Here is a 16,631-nt window from a genome sequence, read left to right as displayed (position 1 = left end):
TTTTCTGCCCATTTATGTCTTCTATATTATAATGCAGATTTTGGCTGTGTGGAGATATATGGGAGTTACACCCTAAAATTATATGCATTTTTTTTTTTTTTCTGAGCTGGATCACATGGCCTTTGGTAATCCTGCTGGTGTTTCATTCTTCAGCAAGCTTTTCCAGGCTCATTCCTTCCCCCATTTTCACTAAGTGCTTCCTGACTATTTCTCTTGAATAGCCAAGAAGGATTAATACGTTAAGCTGATTAAGGTGTACTTTGATTTATGATCATATCTTTTCAAGTGTTTTCAAGACCAAGTCTTTTATTCTTACTAAGCTATAGAAAACGGGTAGGCAATGCCATTAGACAAGCATGCTGTTCTTTTTTTTCTACATGACACAATGTCTTTCTTCAACCTTTCTTTGGTCAAGAAACACCAGCACTGAAAAACAAGAAGAAATAGTCTCTTTAATGACAGGGAAACACGGCTAATCTTGTATTTGAACTTGTTACCCACTGGATGTGTGTAGAAGACGAGTCTCTCTTTTTTGAGAATTGACTGAGCAAGGCCCGGCTATGTCACCTGGTTGACTAACCTTTCAGATACAGAAGTCATCACCGTTACTCGTTGCCAGTAAGTGGCAATTTATTACCATGTAACATGCCACCTCGTGTTATCCTAATGTGCAGAACTCCAAGACTTTTGAGAACAATCTATCCTTGATCATCCCTGTAAACAATGTGACTCTGTTTAGGGAGTACGAGCACAGATAGCCCAAACTGGCAAAAAATTTTAAAGCATGTCTATTTAACCTTGAACTACTTCTTGTTTTCATATTTGAAATGTGTGTGACGATTGTTCAGAAGTTTGCCCCATTATTTAATAAAAAAAAAAAAAAAGGAAAGCTACAAAGACAGCCAAATCAGGATTGCTCAAAAACTGTCTGCTTTTTTATTCTATCATTCTGTTCTAAAGGGCTCTGTGACTTCGCACCATGAGGTTGAAGCTACAGTCCTTTCTCACCAAGAGAGAAGTAAAGCTTCTACTTTTGTTGACTTATCGCCTCTAAGCTGTGGTCTTTCTGGTGCAGAATTTTTCCTGGACAGGCAAGAAAAAGAGGATTAGATACTCTTGTTAACTTATTCATCAATTCAAGATTTATTGAGTGCTGACTTATCATGTGACGCCTATTTTGTTTAGTGCTGATGGTACTGAGACAATGGCACCATTTCTGCCCTTAAGGATATAGACAAATAAAGAGACAGTTACAATGCCATGCTCTAAGTGCTTAAGAACAAAAGGGACGACGATGTTAAATATTGAGAAATGGAGCCCTGGTCTTCCTTGAGGGTTCAGGAAACTTTCTCAGAATAGGTGAGTGTCAATACTGAAGGATGAGATGTTCGCCAGGAAATAAGGAGGGAAAAGGTATTCCAGGACAAGAAATGGCTTTGGGGAAGGCAGAGTCAGGTGAATGTGAGGGGTTCCAAGCCCTCTGGGATAGCAGCAGCATAGTGTGGTTGTAGGGAGGCAGAATCAGAAGATGAGATGAAGCCAATGTTGGGGGTCTTTGTAGATGATACTAAGTTACTTAGGCTTTATCTTGAGCTCAAAAGAGAGTGGTTGAGGAATTCTAAGCAGATGAGTTAGATGATTAACATTTTGCTTTAGAAAGATGATTATGGCTGCAGGGTGGAGAAGAGTTAGGAGGAGGGAACATAACATTGGAGCCCATAACATCATGTTGGAGATGACAGCCATAGACCAGGCCTGAGCTAAAGCAGTGGCTTCAGGGGACAACAGGAAAAGGTGTCTGGGAGGCAGAAGGTCAATGTTTTGTGATAGATCAGATGGTGGTGGTAGAAATCAAGGAGAAGACTAGGACGACCCTGGTTCCTGGCTTGAGAGAATCAGTGAGTGTCAGTGCTATTACCACAAACAAGTAAGCCAGAAAGAGGACAGAATCCTCTTAAAAGAGCTTTCGTTAGGACAGGATAGCTCTTACCAGGATGGAGGGTGCAGGGGGCACGACTAAGCTGAACTGTTCATGAGTCATTTGTCCAGTCACACATTAAATGAAGGTGCCTTGCAACAAGCCCTGTGCTGGCAGTGAGATGACCATCTGTGGCATAGTGGCAAGACAGTAGGATCCATCTCCATTCACAGCTCTACTCCTCACCAGCCCTGGGACTGTTGCCAGCCCATTCACTTCTAAGCCTCCATTTCATCATCTCAAATAGAGTGACTAAGGCCTCCACTTGTGATGATGATCATTATGACAACAGAGGGGAAAGCTCTTAGAAAACTGTCAATCACTGTAAACCAAATGGCCACGTCCATCACGAAGCTGAGAACAGAGTTTGCCTTGTGGATAATGGAGCACATTGGCAAAGAAGAGACAAGAGAAGACAGGGGAAGAAAAGCAATCTTAGCAGTGCAACAGACTTGGAGAGAAGTGGGGAGCAGCCTCAGGAGGCGCATCACCCCTTGTTCCTACATAGCATTGACAGTCCTTTGTACTCACAGTGTGCAAAAAGGTGGCCCTTGTGTAGATAAAGGGAAGTACTCTGAAATAACAGGCTGGAGGTTGCAAGGTGAGAATAGTTGGCAGTTACAGTCCTTATTTTAAATAATAATTATTTTTCAGTAGGAGTTTTTGGAGTGCAGATTAATTAAGAATATGGTACAGTAAAAAAGGTAGTTTCTTTTATTTCTGTGGCCTTTCATAGTAAAATGCCATGTTTGCACTTTAAATAGTTTCATAGAATTCACCTCTAGATATTCTGATAATGACTTTGAGGCACAGCAGAAATGACTGCACCTGTTTTGCACCTCGAAAAACTAAGATTTGAGGATCTAACAAACTACTAAAAGAATGAAAATCACACAGCCAGTTGGCAATGTGGATGTAGACAAATCAGCTTGGATCTACGTCTTTTGTCTCCAAGATCCAGGCTTTCTATACTACTTTATGCTATTTACTTAGAAGGATCAAAGGTCTTGAAAACATTGTAAAGTATTCTTTAGCAAATCTCTTCTCAGTTTCTCAAAGAACAGGTTTAAGAAGGAATTTCAGAGAATTCCTTGCTCCATTTACAATTCTCTTGCTTTCCTAAATCTTGAAACTTTTTTCTCTCTTGGCTCTTTTTTCTTACCCTACAACATGTTAGGGTCTTGACTTTCTCTAGTTTCTTGCTCCTCTTCTAGACATGGCCCTGTCTCTCTGTTTCTCTTCTAGGTCAAGGTTTTTGAAAAATACACTCGAGGTGTAGTCTCTACTTCCTCAGGTACTTCCCATATCTCAGCCCAGTAAGACCAGCCTTCTGTGTGGCCTACTGCACTGACCTTGCAAATACCAAGGTCACTGATGACCTCCCATTGTCACGTGTTTTGGCCACTGAATGTGACTTCCGTGTAGCATGACACTACCAGCCATGTCTTCTCTCTCCTTGGTTTCTGTGTCCTCACTCTCCTGGGCTCTTTCCTCTTTCTCTTGCCCCTCTCTCCCACCTGCCCTGTGGATTGGTTCCTCTTTCTCTGCCTGTTCAGTAAAGCCCTGTATTCTCCACAGGCCTTGACTATCCTCTCTTCTCATCCCAAAAAATGAAGAAAGTAGATCTCAGCCTTTCTGAGTGTTGGCAACACATTTTGGAGCAGGAGAAATTTTGGAGGCAGCCTGATGGGATTAAATTGCATCCACAGATATACTGAACTATCGCCACCCTGGTTGCCTTTTGGCACAGTGTGGGTGTTTGAATAGAACTTCCTGCTCTCTTTTATGTACTGTACTTGTGAAGTCAAATTTCTCAACCCAGGAATCTGCACGGCCCTGGCCTGATGTTAAGTGATGGAGTGATGCCTCTTAACTTTTTCTCATGGCAAGATGGAGCTTCCTCTCTGCACAGAGACTTGCATAGAAGGCTCAGGGCCACATTCGGGCTGACAGACACCCTCAGTTGCAATGCATGAAGGAATAGCTTTTACAGAGGGTGGGAAACACTGCCCCAGCCTCTCACACCCCTCTAAAGCTTTATCTTTTAGAATTATTGTGGTAAAATATACATAACATAAAATTTATTTATTTATTTATTTTTAAGACAAGATCTTGCTCCGTCGCCCAGGCTGGAGTGCAGTGGTGTGATCTCAGCTCACTGCAACCTCCATTTTCCAGGCTCAAGCAATCCTCTCACCTCAGCCTTCAAAACAGTTGGGACTACAGGCCTGCCCCTATACACACTTGTACCACACTTGGCTAATTTAAAAAAAAAAATTGTGTAGAGACAAGGTCTCACTATATTGTCCAGGCTGGTCTCAAACTCCCAGGCTCAAGCAATCCTGCTGCCTTGGCCTCCCAAAGTGCTGGGATTAACAGGCGTGAACTGCCATGCCCAGCCTAATTATTATTTTTTGAGAGATGAAGTCTTGCTCTGTTGCCCCAGCTGGAGTACAGCTGCACCATAATAGCTTACTGCAGCCTCAAATGCCTCGGCTCAAACAATCCTCCCACCTCAGCCTCCTGAGTAGCTGGGACTGCAGGCACATGCCACTATGCCTGGCTAATTTTCTTTTGTAGAGAATGGGTCTCAATATGTTGCCCAGGCTGGCCTTGAACTCCTGGCCTCAAGCAATCTTCCTTCTTTGGCCTCCTCAAGTGCTTGGATTACAGACATGAGCCACAGCACCTGGTCTAAAATTTAATCTTTAAACCATGTTTAAGTGTACAGTTCAGTGGCATTACATACATTCACAACATTGTGCCACTATAACCATTATCTAGTTCCAGAGCCTTTTTATCCCCCTCAACAGAAATCCTGTAGCCATTAAGCAATCCCTCTCCACTTTTCTTCCCCCAACCCCTGGCAACCACCAAGCTGCTTTCTATCTCTATGAATTTGCTTATTCTGTATATTGCATATACACAGAATTACATAATATATGGTCTTTTTAGTCTGTTTCTTTCAGTTAGCATATTTTCAAGGTTCATCCATGCTGTGGCATGTATCAGTACTTCACTTTTTTTTTCATTGCTGAATAATATTCCATTGTATGGATATATCCCATTTTGTTTATCCAGTCACCTGTTGATGGAGATTTGGATTATGTTCATCTTTTGGCTATTACGAGTAGTGTTACTATGAACATTCATATACAAGTTTTTATTTAAATTCCTGTGTTCAAATCTTTTGGGTACATGCCTAGGAGTGGAATTTCTGGGTCCTATGGAAGCTCTATGTTTAACTTTTTGAGGAACTGCCAAACTATTTTCCACAGCAGCTGTACCACTTTATGTTCTCCCCAGTAATGTATGAGGATTCCAACTTCTCCACATCCTCGCCAACACTTTCAAAAATTATGGCCATCTTAGTGGGTGTGAAGTAGTATCTCAGTGTGGTTCTAAGGTTTTATCTTTGTTTTAAATGTTAATGATTCTTAAAACTATATTCCTAAGTATTTACCACGGATAAATAAAAGCATTTATCTGCAAAAGGACTCATCTACAATTATTCAAAGCAGCTTCATTTGTAATATCCAAAAAACTAGAAACAAACCAAATGTCCACCAAAAGGTAAATGGATTAAACAAATACTGGCATATCCATACAATGAAATACCAATCAACAGTAAAAAGGAATAAACTACATATAACACACAACTCATGGGTGAATCACATATGCTGAGTGAAAGAAGCCAGGACAAAATAGTTCTTCATGTATGATTCCAGTATACAAAGCTCCAGAAAAGACAAAACTAATCCACAGTAATAGCTCTGTGGTTGTGATACTGATAGGAGGTAGGGAGGTACTGGATAAAAGAGGGCAGTTCCCCAGCAAAGGCCCCACCTTCAAGCCTGGAAACCTGCGGCCCTAAATGGGAATAGACTTTCCTGGTTTTGTGCCCAAATGTTGCCTTTTGGCCTGCCACATCATTCTCTTCTGTACCCATATAAACCCCAAACCCCGGGCTCCATGAGCAAAAGAGCAGAGGAGCAAAAGAGCGACAGAGCAGAGCAGCAGAGGAGATAAGAGGAGGGTCTGACCATCGAGAGGAGTTCAGCTGGGGACGGTTGGAGAGGAGATCGGCTGCAGGACGGCCAAACTCCATGGCTGATCATCTGCCCACTCCATTCCCTTTCCAGCTCCATCCATCCCACCAAGAGCCACTTCCATCCAGCAATAAAATCTCCCACATTTACTGTCCCTCAATTTGTCCATGTGACATGATTCTTCCTGGATGCTGGGCAAAAACCTGGGTACCAAGAGGGTACTGAGCTGGTTAATACTTAGGCCATCTGCAGACAGAGCTAAAAGAGCACTGTAATATGCCCAGTGGGGCTTTAGGAGTCACAGGCACCCACCCCTAGATGCCACTATAGGGCCAGAGCCCAAAAGCACTTGCCCTGGCTCCTGTACCTGCCCATCTGCTCCCCATCGCATAACAGGTTTGAGCGTTCGGTGGCGAAACAAATGAGCCACACCCCTGCCTCACATCCCACAAGGGGGTCAGGGAGCTCTCTCATTTCAGATGCATGGGGCTGGGCATAGGGACTGACTGCAAAGGGGGATAAGATAACTTTCTTGGAGATGGAATAGTCTACACCTTGATAAAGGTGGTGGTTATATCAGAGTAAACATTTGTCAGCATTCATTAAACTGTACACTTTACAGTGTATTTTATTGTATGACATTATCCCTTAGTAAAGTTGATATAAACTTTTTTTGAGAAATGTTACAAACCCTCAAATATGTAGCTCCAGTCTCCAACCCTAATTTATTCATTTCTTTCAGAACTCAACTAATGTGTATTGAGTTCCTACTATGTGCTAGTCTCTGTGCTGTGAGATAAGGATACTAAGGTGACGGAGATGGTTCCTGAGGTCATGAATACCACAGTCTAGTCCGGAGGACAAATGTTACATCATTAAACAGATATTGTCATCATTACAACTGTAATAAATGCACAGAGGAAAGGTACATGAGGTTTTGAGAGCTTATAGAAGAGGGTGACCTAGTTGAGATTCAGATAAGTTGTGGCCAAGTTTAGTTGAGATCTGAAAGATGGAGAGGAGTAGATGCTTGGGGTCTTCTTCACAAAGAGGGAAGAGCACATTCAAAAAGCCTGTGACAAGAAGGAATATTGCTGTTGAAGGATCTGAAAGCAGGGCAACATGGCTGGAGGACAGAGATAGAGGGGAGGACTGAGAAAGGCACATTGGAGAGTGGGTCAGACCAGGCCATGAGGGCCTTCAGGCAAAGCTCGGGATCTTGGTCTTATCATCAGAGCAATGAGAATTCACTGAACTACAGATAATGGGAATTGATAAGATCAGCTTTGGGTTTCAAGACGCCCTCTCCGGCCACACTGGGGAGAATGGTTTAGAAGAGAGAAGTGGCATATGATTACAGAGGGAAAAGCTAAGAAGTTCCTGGGAAAGTCCTGGAGAGAGGTGATGATGGGCTCTGGTCTCAGGTGGTGATACAGATGGGCAAAATTGGACAGATTCAACAGGCTCAACCTCAAGGAGGGTTGATGGGGGGAAAGTAGCTTTACAAAATTTCTAGGTGGTCCAATTGGATGGCGGGGGGGAGGGGAGTGGGGGATGGGCAACATAGAGTGGGTCAGGTTTGGAAGGAAGACCTGACGTGTGATTCCAGACCTGTAGCATTTGAGGCTCTTGAACCACCAAGCTCTTTCAGACTTTCTTTTCCCTGAAATGCCCTCCCTTCTGCACTTTCTGACAGGAGAAACTCCATTCATTAATGGATGCCCAGCTCAGGTCTCACAGGCTCCCTCCTTTTCTACAGATAGTTCATCATTTCTTCTCCTGTATTAGCTCTCTCTCCAGGACAAGCTCCTCTCCCACCCAGAATTGCAATATTCTCTTTACAAGCTGTGTTCTCTACTAAGCTGTTGGCTCCCTGGGGGCAGGGCTGTGAATTCATCTTTGCACCCCTAGCACCAGTGCGGTATCACTATAAAATAGCTGATCGGTACATATTTGAGAGATTGAAGTGAGCACATGTGTACGAAACATTTAGTATTTCTGTAGTGCCTTTCTCCTGAAGAGCTCAAGAAGTTACAGAACAGATATAAATATATGTTTGCAAGCGGAAGGTGTGAAAGGTGAGCTATTGCAGGCATTTGGTGAGCGACGAGAAGAAAAGAGATTTTTGCTCTTTACCAGGTCATTGTATAAGTTAGGAATACATTTGGCTGCAGAATTAGAAAACTAATTCTCAGAGGCTAAACAAAACAAACATGGGTTATTTTTCTCATGTAGGATATAGTGCATCCAGAGGTGAACAGTTGCACACTCTGGCTCAAGTGGCAGCAATACCACACTGACTATTTTCCAGTATATTGTCCCAATTATATTGACCTGGTGGCAGTCTGGTTGTAGCATCACTAGGCATTTCATTTGCATTCAAAGCATAAAGAAAGTGGGAAATGGGCCAGGTGCGGTGGCTCACGCCTGTAGTCCCAACACTTTGAGAGGCCAAGGTGGGCACATCACCTGAGGTCAGGAGTTCGAGACCAGCCTGGCCAACATGGTGAAACCCCGTCTCTACTAAAAATACAAAAATTACCTGGGCCTGGTGGCAGGTGCCTGTAATCCCAGCTACTCAGGAGGCTGAGGCAGGAGAATCTCTTGAATTCGGTAGGCAGAGGTTGCAGCAAGCCAAGATGGTGCCACTGTACTCCAGCCTGGGCAACAAGAAAAAAACTCTGTTTCAAAAAAAAAAAAAAAAAAAAGAGGGAAAAGGAAAGACAGAACCAGAAAAAAAATTTTCAGAGTCTCCCCACCAGACCTTCTTTCAACTCATTGGCTAGAACTGGGTCAATGACTTCCTTAGCTGTAAGAAAGAATGGGACATCAGGAAGGGGATTGTCATGGTCATCCTGGATCAATCATAATCCTGGGTTCTGTCACTGGGGAAGAAGTGGAGAATAGGTTGGCAATTGGGAAGACAATTCACAGTGTCTACCACTGAATAAGTGTCATCTACCAGGAATAGCTAGTGCCTTCTTGAAGTCAATTTGTCCTAGTGGAGCTAGGTGGAAATGAATCTCTCTCTAATGTCCGTAGGAACAGGATGCTAATGGTATTGTTACTTCACATGGATAGAAAACACTGGGCACCTGAATGGAATGCCTCTTGAAGCTTTCAGTCCCAAATGTCCGAACTGATTCCTCACTCACCACCTCCCCATTCCTACAACCAGGCATTTTAAAAAACAAATTCTTTGATCCAATCCAGCATCTCTTAAGATAAATAACAGGCTTTCCATCCAACTGGCTCATGCTTGGGCTGCTCAGGAGATCTGATGGAAACTCTCAAGGCCCATGGCAACGTGTTCTCTAATAGTTTGACTTTTCTTCCTTTTTGAATTAGAACACTGGTGGTTATATATTTAGTGAGCTTGAGCACTGGCTGGGTCATGTTTTGCGGTTTGGTGTTTTGTTTTGTTTTTTAGTAACAATCACCCATATAAGAGGGCTTATGAATTTTATGTTGGAAAACTGTTCTTCAGGTTTCATACCTGTGGTCATCTATTATGATTCTAAAGGAGGAAAGGGCAAGAGGAACTCAAGACAAACAGGTGGAAAGCAAGTGCCTCATCAGCTTCCACTCACTACACATAGACACTTCTTCACCTGAATCAAAGGAGAAAACCATGTTCTTGACGACACTAGAGTGAAGGACATCAAAACTGTATTATTAAACCTTGCTATAAACATAAGCCAACACATTGCCCAGCTACAAACATGAGTAATTAAGAGATCAGCTAAGGGCTGCTTGGGGAACATACTTTGACAGCGGCCGCTACAGAACTTGAACCTGAAGACAGGCTGCAATCCAAGTGTGAGATCTTCCCTGCTAGCATTAACAGATCCCTCACCTGGGTCTCCAACATTTCACACAAGCCTCAGCACAGCGCTGAGCGCGGGTTTCTCCTCTGCTCCAGACCAGCAGCTCCTTTAGAGTTAGAGACCTTGCCCTGAGGCCCTGCGGAGTGTCTGGCTCATGGCAGATACTCAAACACCGAGGCTGAGTGAACAGTCCACGACTACTCGCTTAGCTTCCTCCACTAACAGGAATGCCCAGGACATGGGAAATACAGAATCCTCATCAAACGATCACGGCACCTACAGCAATGCATTCAGCCTCGGACACAAGCTTTCTGCATCCTCCAAGGGCCTGAACAAGAAGTGTGACAGAAGCAAGGTTTTTCGCTCTTCAGGCTTATTTCAGGTTTGTTGTAGTTTCTTTGTTTGGTTTGGTTTGGTTTGCTTTTCTGAGACAGGGTCTCACTCTATCGCCCAGGCTGGAGTGCAGTGGTTCACTGCAACTTTTGCCTCCTGGGCTCAAGCGATCCTTCCACCTCAGCCTCCCGAGTAGCTAGGACTACAGAGCGCCACCATGCCCGGCTAACTTTTGTATTTTTTGGTAGAGACAGAGCTTCACCATGTTGGCCGGGCTGGTAACTCCTGACCTCAAGTGATCCGCCCACCTCGGCCCTCCAAAGTGCTGGAATCCCAGGCGTGAGCCACCGCGCCCGCCATATTTCAGTTCTCAGTCTGCTTTCTCCTCCCTTCGGCTCCACCTGGGACATTAATCTACCTCCCCAAGCTACCCGGATAATTCTGGCATCACTCAGCTAATTCATACTCACTCTTCAGTTCTTGTAGTCGACGTCAGCTCCTCAAGAAGCCCTCCATGACCTACTCCCCACCCCAAGTCTGGATCAGGTGACCCCTCTGTGAGCCGGCTCAGGAGGCCTCTGACTGCCTCCTCTTAGTTGTGTTGTAATCGCCCATTGGTCGCTTTCTTTTCCTAGACTGTGAACTCCACGAGGGCAAGAGGTAATCTTGTTCTCTTGTCCCCATCGCTTATGACGCCGCTTGGAGCTTAGTAAGGGCTCAACATTTTGTAATAAATTCAAGGAGTGGCGTGTCCCCAGAGTAGCTGTGCTGGGCCGTGTGTCGCCCGCACAACAGCTCCTATCTGGGGAATTCCAGCCTTAGGCCTCAGTCTCTCCGCAGCTGAGACTTGGAACTCTGTACCCGGGAGGCGCGCCCGCCGACTTGGGACCCGCCTCCAGGGTCCCAGAGCGACCCCGCCCGCCCGGGCCGTGTCCCTACCGCGGGGCGGCGGCGGCTCCCAGGCAGGAGACTGCGAGCAGGTGGGGGCGGCGGCCCCGCCCCCGCGTCCCGGCAGCACCAGAGCTGGTGGCCGGGGAGCGAGCCGGGCGCACCGACCGCAGCACCCAGCGCAGCTCGGCCGTAGCGGCGCCGCTTGGAGCACGGGCGCTGCGGAACGGAGCCCGGAGCCAGAGGCGGCGGCGGCGAAGACGTCTGCCGGAGCTCGAGTCCAGTCCAGCCCCCGGCTCCGCCACCTGCAGGTAGCGGCTCCCCGCGCGGGTGCGGGTCGGTGCCCGAGGGTGGAAGGAACGGGCAGTGTAGAGGCGGCCGCCCTGGTCGGTCCCAGAGCAGAGTGGCCCGGCCCGGGACAGAGATCCTGCGCGCGTGGGAGGGCCGGGGAACCCCCGCCGGGCTGCAGCCCCGGGCCCGGGAGGTCGTCGATGTACAGCGCGGCGCTCACGCCCCCCACCCGCACCCTGCCACGCCGCCCCAGCCAGGCTGGGCCGGAACGACACCGCGGGGTGGGGAGCGAGGTTACCGCGGGGTTGCTTGGTGACTTCTCCGGACTGGACTCTCCGGTGAGCAGCCCCTGGCACCGAGGCCGCCTCGGCCTGGTCCTTCGCGATGCTCTGTCTTCTCCGCTTCACCCCCAGAACAAAAGGCTGGGGTCTGGCTGGGGAGGGGGCTGTCGCGGGAAGGGTTGGGGCGGAGTAAAAGAGACCTAGGAAATTGCAGAGCGGGAGGTGGCTTGGAGGATACAGAAGGAGCCCCCTAGTGAGGAAGCCAACTCCAGAGATGTGAAGTGACTTGTCCAAGGTCACACAGCTCATGGGGACAGAGCGCAGGTCTCTGGACGCCCCTCCCAGTGCTCATCTCCAAGCCCCTGACTTGGGGTCAGTAGTCAGACTGTGCTCCAGCAATGTACATTTGGCCACAAATGGGTTTAGGGTCCTTTGGAGGATTGGGGGTGGGTAGGTAGGCGGCAGAGCCGATTTCCCCCAGTCCCTGACACGCACTCTCTGAAGGTGGCGGGCAGGGCGGGCACCCGGCCGCCCTGGACCTGGAGGAGCGCGGCCCGGGCCCCTTGGCCAGGCAGGCACCGGCTCTCAGGAACTGCGCCTTTGTAGGGTGGCGTGCCAGTCGCGTGGGTGTGCCCGTGGCGGGCGCCGGGGCGGCGTGGGGACCGTGCGTGCGGTCTAGAAAGAAGTTCTGCAGGGAAAGGCCAGGAGAGCGATTACAGGCGCGCTGGGACAGTCTGGCCAATCCCTGACACTCAGGGTACATTGTAACTGGCTGCACTGGGGAGGAAAGTTACTCTGTAGCAGGAAGTTAGGCTGTCTCTTCGCCTCTGCGCCTCGGGTCCTTGGCTGTAAATGAGGGCCTTGTTTGGCATGACCTGTGTGATTTAGAAGGTTTGTGCCCCTCCGCCTCCTCCTTTCCAGAATCTTTTGTCACTTTGGAGAGAGGACTGGGAGTGCATTTCTTGTGGCCAGCATTAATAGTTATCACTGGGACTCCTGCCTCCCTTTAATTTTTTTTTAACTTTATCATTACGGAAGAGGTCAGAGGAGAGGTTGTTTTTGGGCCTTGCAAGAAGATAAACTCCAGGTCAATACCTGGACAGGACATGAAGGAGGCTTCTGGGACGCTAGAAATGCTTCTCACCTTGACCTAAGGAGTGGTCACACAGGTGTACACATACAAAAATTACTGAAGTTATACCCTTGAGACTTGTGCACTTATGTAAATTCTACCTCAATGAAAAAGTAAATAAAAATGTGATGCTAAAGTCTACTCATTGTGGTAGCACACAGATTGCTGCAGTTTTTCAGCTAATGCATTTCAAAGATACATTTAAAAACCACAAAAACCAAATCAGAAAAGAAGTGGCGGGCAGGGGCAAAAGAAAGTTAAGAAGTAACTGGAAATGAAACATACACTGCAGATGCCTTTATGTGCATCACCTCCTGTGATTCACAGCAGTTCTTTAATAGAGATATTGTTATTGTGCCTTTTTTACAGATGAGAAAATAAAAGGTCACAGAGGTTAAATTACTTACTCAGGGTAAAAGCCTGGGCACACAGACTTCAAATTCTAGACAGGCAACCTTCAACAGGCAATTTGTGGCCACCTGAATCGGGGCAGAGCGGTCAGGGTGACAGACACTTGTAGGCTGGCTTCCTGCTATTGCCCCCTTTTTGTTCCTTTTAGGAGTCTCTGTTTTCATGTAATTGTGAGTGTGACATTGCGTCACAGATTGCAGTTAGCCGGCAGCAGAAGGAATGGAGGAAGCGTGTGTGTGTGTGTGTCTAAGAACATACAGTTATAAGAACAGGGCAAAACCAGCTGGTCTAGCCTGGCAACGTTCTTTTTAGGAGACTTATTGTTCAGAAACCATATAGTACAGGTTGCGAGTTTGCAGTCACTCCAACACATACACAAAGAATAAAGAATATAACACAGGAAAGATCTGAGAAAACAAAATGTGATTAACAGTAGAGGGAAACATAGAATTTTCACCAGGGAGGCACAGTCAACTTTTTTACATTCTAGAATTTATAAATCTGTTTATTAATGTTGAAGTTTTTTAAAAAAGAAACCTACACAAATAACTCAGCAAAAGGAAGGAAATGTGCTTTCTAGCAAATGTGTTATAAATATTTAATATATATGAACTTTGGTGCAGAAATATTTGAAACATTAGGGTACAGTAGCCTCAAATCTACGGAGAAATCCTGAGAATTTTGTCCTAATGTGTAGTCTTCTAGTGATTTTATATTTCTGCCTAATATTCAGAACTTAAAGCGGTAGAAACGTGTGTGTTTTACCACCAGTTGCAAGTTGCAGAGTTGAATGTTTGTTTTAGGAAGTTTTGGTGTAAAGAACGTGGGTTAAGGGGAGCAATTTAGAAATATCTCTGGGCAAGTCCCCTCAGCCCAGTGCCATCGAGCATGGTTCTGCATCACAAAGTTATCTTTAGGCAAGTTTGCCTTGTCACAGTGGTGCTTCTGCCATCTGCCTGCTGGAATATTTAGAAAAGAATCATAATGTTTGACTGACTTTGCCTACAGCATGACAAAACAAACTTCGAGGGGGAACTATTAAATATGAGTTAGGGTTGGTGAGAAAGTGATTAATTGCTTTTTATTTAGCCACTGTACAAAACCGAAGAGACATGCCTTTCCCCAGCCGATGCTGGGCAGGGGCATCACACATGTTTTCTCACTGGCTTCAGCCAGTAGTGCACTTGAAACTCCCCCTTTTGCAATTCTAGCTGCGTCTTTCCTTAGACCTGTTCAAGAGGGAACCTGACCATTATGCAGCAGGGGAATTGTGTAGTGAACTGTGGTGTTCAAGTGCCAGGGAGATAAACTGAAGCAGAGTAAACGTGACAAAAATGCCCGGCGGGCATTTTGTGGGCCAGGCACTGTGGAGGAAGATTTTCAAGTGCATCTTGAAGGAATGTTCATCCTCCGTGGGTGGTGTTTTCCAGCTAACACCGCATCTAGGATGGTGGCATCCAGGAGAGAGTGCCAGGCCTGCCCATGGACTGTGAGAGTCAGCTCTTGGTTAGCTAGGAGGAGGCAGTAGCCAGTCTCAGCGCGTGAGTTTCTGAGGACGTGCGTCTGTGTGAGTGCACATGTATGTATGAGCAAGGTGCCCAGGTTGCCATCCACTGCTCTTTAAGAGCTAATGGCTAGCTAGCCCTGCCTGGGGCTAGGCTAAGAGCTTTATATGTAGGACATCACTACAACAGCCCTCTAGGGAGCTGATTCTTCATGCTTCTTTATGAAAGGGGAGACAGAGGCCGAAGGCTGACTTACTCTCAGAATGATCATGTCACACCCTGCTCTGGTCTTTTATCAGCCCACTCATAACCCTAAGGTGTCCCCGACCTACCTGACTCTCTCTTATTGCACCTGAGCTCCTGGAAGACAGGAACTGTGTTCATCTCCATTCCCAGCACAGCACCTGCCCCATGCCTGGCAAGTGATGGGTACTCCCTAAAGGTTGTTGGATGAATTAAAGGACTGTGTAAGTGGAGGAATGAGTAATTGTATGAGTGAGTGAATGAATGATTGAATATCTGGAAGTATGTTCCAAGATCAAAAGCCAGTTATTTGTTGTGTTTTATCTGTTGTTTTAACGTTCACTGTCTCATTCCCTTTTGTTAATATGGCTCATCAGGCATAACTGTATGAATGAGATTTACAATAGGTATCTCCTTTAGGGCTCAGCCTATAAAATCAGAAAGCCTCTGCTTCTTTAAGAAATTATTTATTCTTTTGTATAACTTACGTAAGTCAGAATCCCTAGACTATTCTGTATGAATCTTACACGCATCATTTATTTGCTGTATGATCTTAGACAAGTTACTTAACCTCTCCGTGGTTTGGTTTTCTCATCTACAAAATGAGGACAATAATAGTATTTATCTCATGTTTAAGGCTAATAAGATAGATTTATTCCATTTTTTTGTTTTGTTTTGTTTTGTTTGTTTTTGACAGAGTCTTTCTCTGTTGCCCAAGCTGGAGTGCAGTGGTTTGATCAAAGCTCACTACTGCCTCCAACTCCTAGGCTCAAGTGATCCTCCCACCTCAGACTCCTGAGGAATTGGAACTACAGGCACATGCCACTATGCCTGACTAATTTTTTTTTATTATTTTTTGTAGAGACAGGATCTCACTATACTGTCCAGGCTGGTCTCAAACTCCTTGATTTAAGCAGTCCTCCCTCCTCAGCCTCCCAAAGTGCTAGGATTACAGGTATGATCTGCCTTGCCCAGCCGTAAGATAGATTTGGTACTTAGGACAGTTCCTCATTCATAGCAATGTTCAGTCAGTTAGCCATTATTATTTTTATTATGATGATGATCTGATGCTTTTAAAAATTGTTTGCCTTAAATGTTCCGTGTTCCATAAAGTGTTCAAGGAGTTTACAAAAATAGATAGTAAACAACATAAAATTAATAGATAATGAAACTGAGGTAAAGGGAACACGTGGGTTAGAGAGTGAGATAAAATCAGAGGTAATTTACAGAACCAGAATAGATCATAAGTTGTGGATAGTTTCCAGAAATGGGAGTAAAAGTTTGCCAGAGCTTCCCAGCAGCCAAAACAAAAAAGAAAACATAAATAGTTACCTGATCCACAGTGACCATGAGATAAAAACAGATCAGTTACACAGCTTTTCCTGGTCCTGAAACCTGGGATAACTTTCTCCTGGCAGGTCTTCAATGCACTCACTGTTGCCATAGAGACCTAAGTCTTCAACATCATCCCTGCCATAAAGACAATGGAAGTGTTGTGGTAGAAGGCAAAAGTAAGTGTTTCCTAGAACTTTATTGACTGCAGTTCCGGAGGCATAATCCCACACAGCTCAGTAAAAGCTCTTTGCAGGGCCAAAACACTGTGGTTCAGGGACATTCTGTATTCTTAGCTATGCTTACTGAGTGCCTGGAAGAGCCAGAGTCTTCCTTCCAAAGATTGTAATTCTTGTGAGAG

The 16,631-nt window shown here is 45.7% G+C and overlaps 1 protein-coding gene across 3 annotated transcripts in view; it reads left to right on the top strand.

The window, feature by feature from the left end:
* Window positions 1–11,203: 11,203 nt before the first annotated feature.
* WIPF3 (WAS/WASL interacting protein family member 3) overlaps window positions 11,204–16,631 on the top strand; it is a 109,501-nt gene continuing 104,073 nt past the window's right edge. For 2 of the 3 annotated variants that reach the window (XM_045388959.3, XM_045388957.3), the window contains exon 1: window positions 11,204–11,386. The gene's annotated coding sequence lies outside the window, so the exon portion shown is untranslated. Of the gene's footprint in view, window positions 11,705–16,631 lie in introns of all 3 variants that reach the window. The other variant, XM_074035298.1, reaches the window with a different exon arrangement.

The sequence above is a fragment of the Macaca fascicularis genome, chromosome 3, assembly GCF_037993035.2.
Source record: "Macaca fascicularis isolate 582-1 chromosome 3, T2T-MFA8v1.1".
NCBI lineage: Eukaryota > Metazoa > Chordata > Mammalia > Primates > Cercopithecidae > Macaca > Macaca fascicularis.
The sequence above is the reverse complement of the archived record's forward strand: the minus strand, read 5'-3'. Positions and strand labels throughout refer to the sequence as shown.